Source organism: Halyomorpha halys, unplaced genomic scaffold (genome assembly GCF_000696795.3).
Source record: "Halyomorpha halys isolate HHAL.00 unplaced genomic scaffold, Hhal_1.1 Scaffold147.1, whole genome shotgun sequence".
Lineage (NCBI taxonomy): Eukaryota > Metazoa > Arthropoda > Insecta > Hemiptera > Pentatomidae > Halyomorpha > Halyomorpha halys.
The window spans coordinates 1,456,341-1,465,200 of NW_027116131.1; positions in this window are offsets into that span (position 1 = coordinate 1,456,341).

An 8,860-nucleotide genomic window follows, 5' to 3' on the forward strand; every position below is an offset into this window, starting at 1 on the left:
TATATAGTTGACCGTAAAACTTAAATATAAGAAAATGGTTAGGTTTGCGGTCAAAAAAAGAACAAAAAATAGTTTATAACTATTTTAATGTCCGACGTTTCACCCCCCCCCCCCTTTGCAAGAAGATCTCATCAGGGCTAAAAAGATATAAAAGAAAACTGAGAATATTACAATAAGGTAATCTAGGTAATATTATGTAAAAATAAAGTAATACGAAATTGCATATAAATAAACGGAAGGAAGACATAAAAAAGTTTTAATATAAAATAAACTTGAATAAACAATGATAAGAATAAAAAAATAAGTAACAATGGTAAGAATAATTTTTTTTTTTTAAATACGTAAAATGTACAGTTAAAAAGTACAGGAGACGTACATAAAACAAAAACAATAAGGAAAAAAAAAGAAAGTAGAGATTAATTAACATCTTGAAAGAATAAATATAAATACAAATAATAATAATCATATTAAATGATAACAAATGAGCAAAGAACAAATCAGGACCACCAACCTGTTCAAAGCGAAAGGTTGAACAGAAGGTGACAATAAATCGGAAGCGTGGAGGAGGAAGTTTGAGCTATAAATTCCATATATATATATCGCAGCCATATATTAATCTTAATAAAGACTTATTAAGATTTTATGCTTATTTTATTATCATCACCAAATTTTTCTATAATGCTTTTGTTTTTCACCTGTTTGTTATCTCTCTATCACTTATATTATATATAGTTGCATTCACTTATATTTATTCATCTAAGTTTTATTAACTTTTACATTTACTTTGTTTTGTTTTTTGTTTTTTTTTTAACTTTTACTTCATATGTTTCTATTAACTTATTTCACTTATCATAACTTTATTGTTACCATTGTTACTTATTTTTTTATTCTTATCTTTGTTTATTCAAGTTTATTTTATATTAATATTTTTTTATGTCTTCTTCCGTTTATTTATATGTAATTTCGTATCACTTTATTTTTACATAATATTTATCCTAGCTTAAATTACCTTATTGTATCTTATTGGTGTAATATTCTAATTTTTTTGTAGCCCTGATGAAGACCTGCAAAGTTGGGCGAAAAGTTGGACATTAAAATAGTTGTAAACTATTTGTTCTTTTTTTTACCGAAACCCTGACCATCTTCTTATAATTAAAATATTATAAAAGTATAAAATACTTAAATAATACTTTTCATAAAAATAATCATCTGTTTTACATTTTATCGTATTTCTATTGTAATTTTATGATATTGTACGCTGTAAAATATTCACTTAAATAAAATAATTTCTTGTTAAGCACATCATCGGCTGGCCTTACCAAAAACTCTTAATATCCTATTTTGTCATTGTACTTTTCAAAAAAGTGCTGTTGTAACTAATTTCTTTTTATTTTAATCATCAACATAACAATTTACATATCTAGTCAGCACATCTGACAAAACCTTTTTTTTTATTTGAAATATTACCTTGATTGCAATTCTATGGTAGTACTTTTGGAATACTAACTTTTAATTAAAAATAAAATAAAATCTCATTGTTTGTCTTATATGTCATTATTTGCAGGCAAAGTAGCGATATATCAATTATGTTATGATCTATTAAATTAAAAAAAATATCGGTATTGCAAATTTCTTCGTGATATTTCACGATTAGATTTGTGATTATAAAAAATCAGTTACTATAACTAATTTATATCCGAACATGGATCAATATTTTGAAAATCATTAATATTGTTCATAAGTATTAATTAATTATAATTATTTTACCTTAAGATATTGTATAACTAATAAAAACACAATTTCAAAGGACGCTTTATCCTCAACATTAATTTATTTCACTTATCAACTTTTCGACCCTTGTGCCATTATCAAGGAGGTAACCTAAAATTTTCATATACCTTCACACATAACACTGATATTTCTTAACATACCTCATTATTGATTTTTTACATATTAATTATAAATTTTTTTTCAGTAAAGGCCAATTGTCAAAGTCAACCAATCTTAAAAACAGAAATGATGTAACAGTTTCCGATTCAAATTTATAAAATAACTATCAATTTACAAAACTATACAATTTTAATGCATCAAAACTTATTTTAAACCTTTTTTTTTCAAATAGTTAAATTCTATAATTTTAATTTTAATTTAATTAAATACAATAGTTCTAAAAGTTTGTAATATCTGCAAGTAATAAACAATTGGTATATAGGAAACCCGGAAAGTAGGATTGCTTTGACTTTCTAAAAAATATTGATTTGAGAATATGAAGCGATCATCGATGTTGTAATCAATTTTAAGAACAAAAATAAGTATTTGATGGTGGAAATATTATGATACGCATAAAGAAAATGTTGCGGAGTAGCTTCACCTTGGAAATTATACGAGAATGAAAAACGAAATTATTAAAAAATGCAAGATGAAGAGTGGTATGGGGTATAGGGTATAGGGTATAGGGTATAGGGTCTGGTTAGTTAGCTTATTAGGATGTCAGATGTTTACAATCTAAATATATTCGTTGAATACATTGTGTCAGCGGAGCTGGTTCAATATCCCCGACTGATATGTGTCAGGGCTCCTTACAATATCCTCCCTTGGCCCGCTCAAATTGAATGCCTTGTGGTATATTGGCATATCCATCCCGATATTATTCCCCAAAATGCAAAGTTATTTATAAGCGCTTTATTGGAATTTATGGGTCATGTTTATTTTTTTGTTATTTCCATAAACTTATTATATCTTTATTTTTTGTTATCCGCAAGGATATTTTAGGAAGTAGGTAATTGCATTGAATTTATCATTCGTTGCTATACGATGATATGGTTATTGTATATATGGAAATTATAATATAATATATAAAAATAAATACAACATTATCCTTTGGTGAAATACGGAAAAAACAAAATGTAAGTCCAAATATCTATGAAAAATATTTTTTTTTGCCATAGAACAATTCTTTATTTAATTGTTTCACTACATAACTTCACCAATATTTTTTCTATTCCCCCATCCGCAGAATTTTCCATTGTTTATTCTAGTATATTCATGTTTCCGCCACTTATGTCTAATATTACATATCAGAAATTAGATACAGTCTAATATATAAAGAGACAGTTCTAAAAATGTATATAAAATGAAGAAAAAAAACAAGCTAATTTTAGATTTATAATATTTGAAATAAGGAATGGATAAAAGACTATATACCCATATTGTACTAAAATGAAAACATAATATTCTGATGTTCAGAAAATCAGATGTTATATTAATCAAATATAGTGTCAGTAGCAAAAGCAACAATTATCTCGTTATATATTTTATAACGTTCTATACTAAGATATTAGCAGATACATTTATGGCTAACTTCACAGTAAAGAATTTTCACTAACTTTGGGAAATATACAATTAAAGGTTCTCTCTTACAGAAAAGTTACAAATTTTCAATTATATTTTGGGCTTAAATTTAAATTTTATACCTAAGTCTATTCAGTGATAAATTTAATTAAAAAATGGCAATTTTCCTAAAAGAGAGAACCTTTACTTGTATTTTCCGAACAGTTAGATGCAATGTACTTACTCTATTGTAAAGTAAACCATTAACATCATATAACTAAAATAATAAATTACATTAAATTAATATTTAATTACATAAATAGCAAAAGCCGGTACCGAAGTAGGTAAATTAAAAACATAGAGCTACTTAAATTTTCACTAACTTTAGGAAATATAAAATTAATGATTCTCTCTATTAGAAAAATTACAAACTTTCAATTATTGTTTGGGCTGAAAAAACTTAAATTTTATATTATTAATTAATAATAATTGTTATTATTCTAAATTTTATTTATTTAAACATAAAATGGTATACTTCAGTCTGTTCAGTCATAAAATTAATTGGAAAATAGCAATTTCCCTAAAAGAGAGAACCTTTAATTGCATTTTCCCCACAGTTAGAGAAAATGCACTTACCTCTACTGTGAAGTAAACCATCAACATTATCTAACTAAAAATAAATAAAAATAAAAATAAATACAATAATTAGTATCTGAAAAAATAACATAACTAAACTTAACAACTAAACACATACATTTTAAAAACCAGTATCGTAGTAGATAAGTTAAAAAATATAAACAGTATTTTTTTTTTTTATTTAAATAAAAACACAAATATCTGATTTTTACATAAATTTTTTTAGGTCATTGTGTACAAAATATTTGCCAGTCTATTCAATTTTGATTTATAAAGTACATATTTTTTTTTAATTTATCATTTTTATATCATTTTAAGGCTGTTAAATAAACTGAATCTCAAGCCTTCTAAAATTGATGATACACAGAAAAGATACCACAACACTTATCAACATTGCCGGTTAGTATTACAGAGACAAACGGCGCCCTGAGACACCAAGATAACTTACAGGTTGCAGCCTAACTTCCTGATAAATGTTGGTGGTGCAATTATTAACTTTATCAATGTCATCCAGTTAAATGGGTCGTCTGAATTAACCATTAATTATTTTGAAGTTAATTTGAACCAGTTCTCTTGAATATTTATGTATAATATTGACTTTATATTGTTCCTAATAGATACAATTCCTTTTTTGTTTCTGGGAAATGATGAAAAATTTGTGAAAAACAATTATAGCATTACGAGGTTGACCATAATAAATCAAAATGAAATTTTTCATAAGTTGTATCGATATCTTGCATGTAAAGCTGTTTATGAAAAATGTATGAAAAATTTTCATAGTCTTAAATGACAGGAGAGAAACACAAGCTCTATAAAAGGCATCTCTACACTGGGATTAGATTATGATGATGATGAAAGTTACCCAAAAAGAGTAATTAAAAGGAGTCCTTTAATGAATATATTGTGACCTAATATATATATTCCTTCTAATAGTTAATGAGGTCCATAGCACATGGCAATTTTGAGAATTTCATCAGACGGATAGCTTATAAAAAAAGAAAAATGAATTATCAGTAAAAATTTTTTTTCAAGGTATTAGGGCTAACTATGGGACATTGGAGAGGTCTAGAGATGTGCAACATGAGTGGCAAGAATTTGAAATGAAATTTTATTCTGGGATATCTAGTCTCCCAAAGAATAATTTTAAAGAATATTTGTGTGCCAATTGCCTGGTATATTTGCTTGCTATTGCTTGGTTTAATTGCTAAGTAATGGCATAATCAATATAATGAATAATAATATAAAAACTAAAAACAAAAGGTTTGAATTTTCACACTTTATCATAAACAATAAAAACATCAAGTAAAACAGAAAAAATAGTTGTTAATTCGATATTGAAAAATACGGACTGATATTGACATAAATTAATGAATAAAATAAGTTAAAGGGAAAAAATACATATATAACACATCCGATTTTATTGCTACAGATTGATAGTTGAGGAGTAGGGGAAATAGTTTATTTTTAAGTGCGGGTGGTGAAGAGGTTTTACGGATGAATAATTTTACAACCAGGTAGCACGATTAAAAATAAAATATTTTTAAAGAAAACTGTTCTATACGAAGAAATATACAAGTTTCTTGTTTGGGATCTATTACTTAAAGAGTGGATAGGATATAGGGTGGCTTTTTAGTTTTAAATGTTCAAATGAGGTACGCCCAAGGAAGTATTTCCGATGGAAAAACGGTAGAGGCACTTTAGTTCGGCGGACCAACTGGAGACATCAGAGCGTCTAGGGATTCTAAAGATGAAGTTAATAAAACAATACATTACTCAATTAATTCTCATATCTTTCCTAACTTATAATCCACCATAAATGAGGACGCCATAATCGAAGAGGGAGAAAATGAATGAGGAAACTAGAAGCAGGCGGGTTTTTTTTTGGGAGGGGGGGAGTATCACGGAGTCTAGGAACTGTTCAAGGATTGTAATGGATTTTCGGATAATTAGATAAATATTGTATATAATTTAGTATAGGTGCTGATAAAAAATCATCAAAGATTTTTCACAGAGGTGTGGACTCAAAATGTTTGGTGATTGAGATAAAGTAGGGGATGTTAAGTAAGGGATTGAGAAGGTACTCGGGACCGATGAGGATGCCCTTAAGTTTTTCAGCACTAAGTCTGAAATATGTAAATATGCTGTGAGAAAATACATGTGTGTACGTCGGCAGTCATTTATCTATCAGGGATGCCTTTACCAACATCTATTGAGATTTTGATATATAAAACTTGAAAATTTAAATTTACTTGAAGTAAGGTTTTAGAAATAAGTAAAATCAAATAGATCACTTGACGTAATGTAATTAATTTAGTGAGTTAAAATAAATAAGAAAACAAATCAAAACAGTTCGTTGGCTTAGAGTGTTCATAATAACAACATGGTTATTTTTTTTTAATTATTGTTTTTTGTACCCAATGTGAATGTATACTGAATGTAATATGAGAAAATAAAGGCCATTTTTGGATTAAGTGCACTTTAAAGCTTACTATTTAATTGAAACATCCCATAAAACTAGAAGTAGGTATCATTTAGTTTAGTAATTTTCATCCAGTTGATTTAACTTGAATATGGGAATAAATGGTTTAATACGTTGTCAAATGAATATATAAACATGGAAAAATAACTTATTATAGTTTAATATAAAATATATGTTTCATAAGAAATATAAAATTTATTTCCAATCTATTCAATTTTAACTCATGACTTATATGTTCAATATAAACTTTTTTGCTGTATTATAAAGCTTAGACAGATTTTATTTTTGATATTTTTATATATCACTTGAAACTGCCGATTAATAAATGCTTGAATATTGGTGACATTTGTAGGATCATGGCAGTTGAAATGAACAAGCAAAGTTGTGTTTAGTAATATTTACATTGTTAAAATAGTAATTGGCACGAAGGGAAGTACATAAGAAGGGAAAGAACATCCGGCATCGCTAACTCCTTGCATATTTCCTTATAATCCTGAGATCATAACAGTTTTGTTTTTGTTTTGTCAATATGACCAAATATAATGATATTATGAATTCAAGATTTCAAAAAATTAAACTGATTAATTTCACATTGAAGATGTTTTTGAATTTTTTTCTTTATATCTTTGTTTATTTCATGTAATCTAGAAGCTTTGGGGTAAACAAAGCCGTATTTGTTGAAACTGTTTCGTCAGATGGCTCTTATCAAAGCTCTACAAAAGTACGATTGGAAGTCGTTAAGTTAGTAGGATATCACTCAATTGCAAATCGTAAAATCACAATCACTATTAAGTTATATTTTTACTTTGTCTTATTTTACATTATTAATATTAGTGACGTATAAATTTAAATCAACAAAAATAATCTTTTATGACTTATAAAATGACTATCACTTTAGAAACTAAGAAAATTAGACTAATTCCTTGTGTTATCTTTACAAATTAAATTCCGATAGGTATTTTGTTTATATTATTTATTATTTAAACTTAATATAATTTTAAAATTAAATTATACTTTGAACGAGCATCGGAAATGTTCCATATATAGATTAAGGATTATTAAAAAAAGAACTCAAAGTGTACTGAATTCCGAGGGCAACTAAATATTTTTAATACAAGTGTAAAACCTTCAATAAGTATCTTAGCTAATAATGGAACATTTTTTTTTTTTGGTTTCTAAAGATTTTAATTCCCTTTAAAAAGAGTGTCTGATAATGCTATTATTTTTAAAAACTGCATATCAAAAATTTGAACCGTTACAACAATACTTTCCTAATTTAGGTTGTAAGGTTGTTGTACATACTAACATGAGTAGAAAACCATAACTTTCTAATTCTAATCCGATTTCTGTGTTTTTAAAAGTTATTTTTGAGTAATCAGTAAATGAAGAGTTTTGTTCTTCCTCTTTTTTTCTGATTTTCCACTAATAAATACGAAAAATATGAAAAGTTAGAGGGTTTTCAGTAGAAGATGTTAAATAATTTTCATTGAGATCGTAAAGGTGGTTCTGACGGTAAGGAAAAACATGCTTTTTGGCCATTACATGCACACTGATTACCCGATTTCATACACATAAATCAGGATCCAAATAAATCTAAAAAGAAGCAACAAAATTGTCTCTTATAAGTGATTATTGTGACACAGCGTTTTCTTTCTTTTTTTCAACTTAATGGATTCTAAAACAGATAATTCAGTTGAAAATAACTCATTGAAAATGAATCCGTGTACAATGCTTTCCAAACTTAAGTGTTAAAATTTTACTAGGCAATAAACTTTAACTGTGATTTTGTCTTATTATTCTTTGAGATTGCTGACTGAGCTTCGTATCCATGTTTTCCTCAAAAGTCAAGAAATTAACATTAACCAAGTATTAATGAAACTGGTTTGAAAAGAAATTATATTATAATTCTATATATCAAGAGTAGAACAGAATTAATATTTTATTTTGACTTTAATGAAAATTGTTTTTGCTTTTTTCTGTCACATTATTCAGGAAGGGCTACTGGAACATAATTAACTTTTAATTACTAAGGTTAGTTAGGCATACTTGTTGCCTGAAGGAAAAGTCCGTGAGTTCTGCCTGACATTCCCATCTGAATTTTAAACTAAGTTTACCAGAGTAGAAGGACGTAGATTCAAAACTTGATAAGTGTGGGTGGGATAAAGCTCCGGAGCGTCAACATTTTACAATCTTGAATTTGAATCTTGGAAAAAACATAATTTAAAAATATAAAAGGGATATATTCTGGCTGCGGTTAAAATGACTCAAATAGTGTAAACAATTATTGAGTCAACGTTTTGCCCCACTTTGGGATAAAAAAAGCACACAAACAACTATAATACTGTAACAAAGTAAGAGTACAGAGAATATGAGATAAAAGTAAACCAAGTTGTTGCTAAAAATGGTTTAAAACAT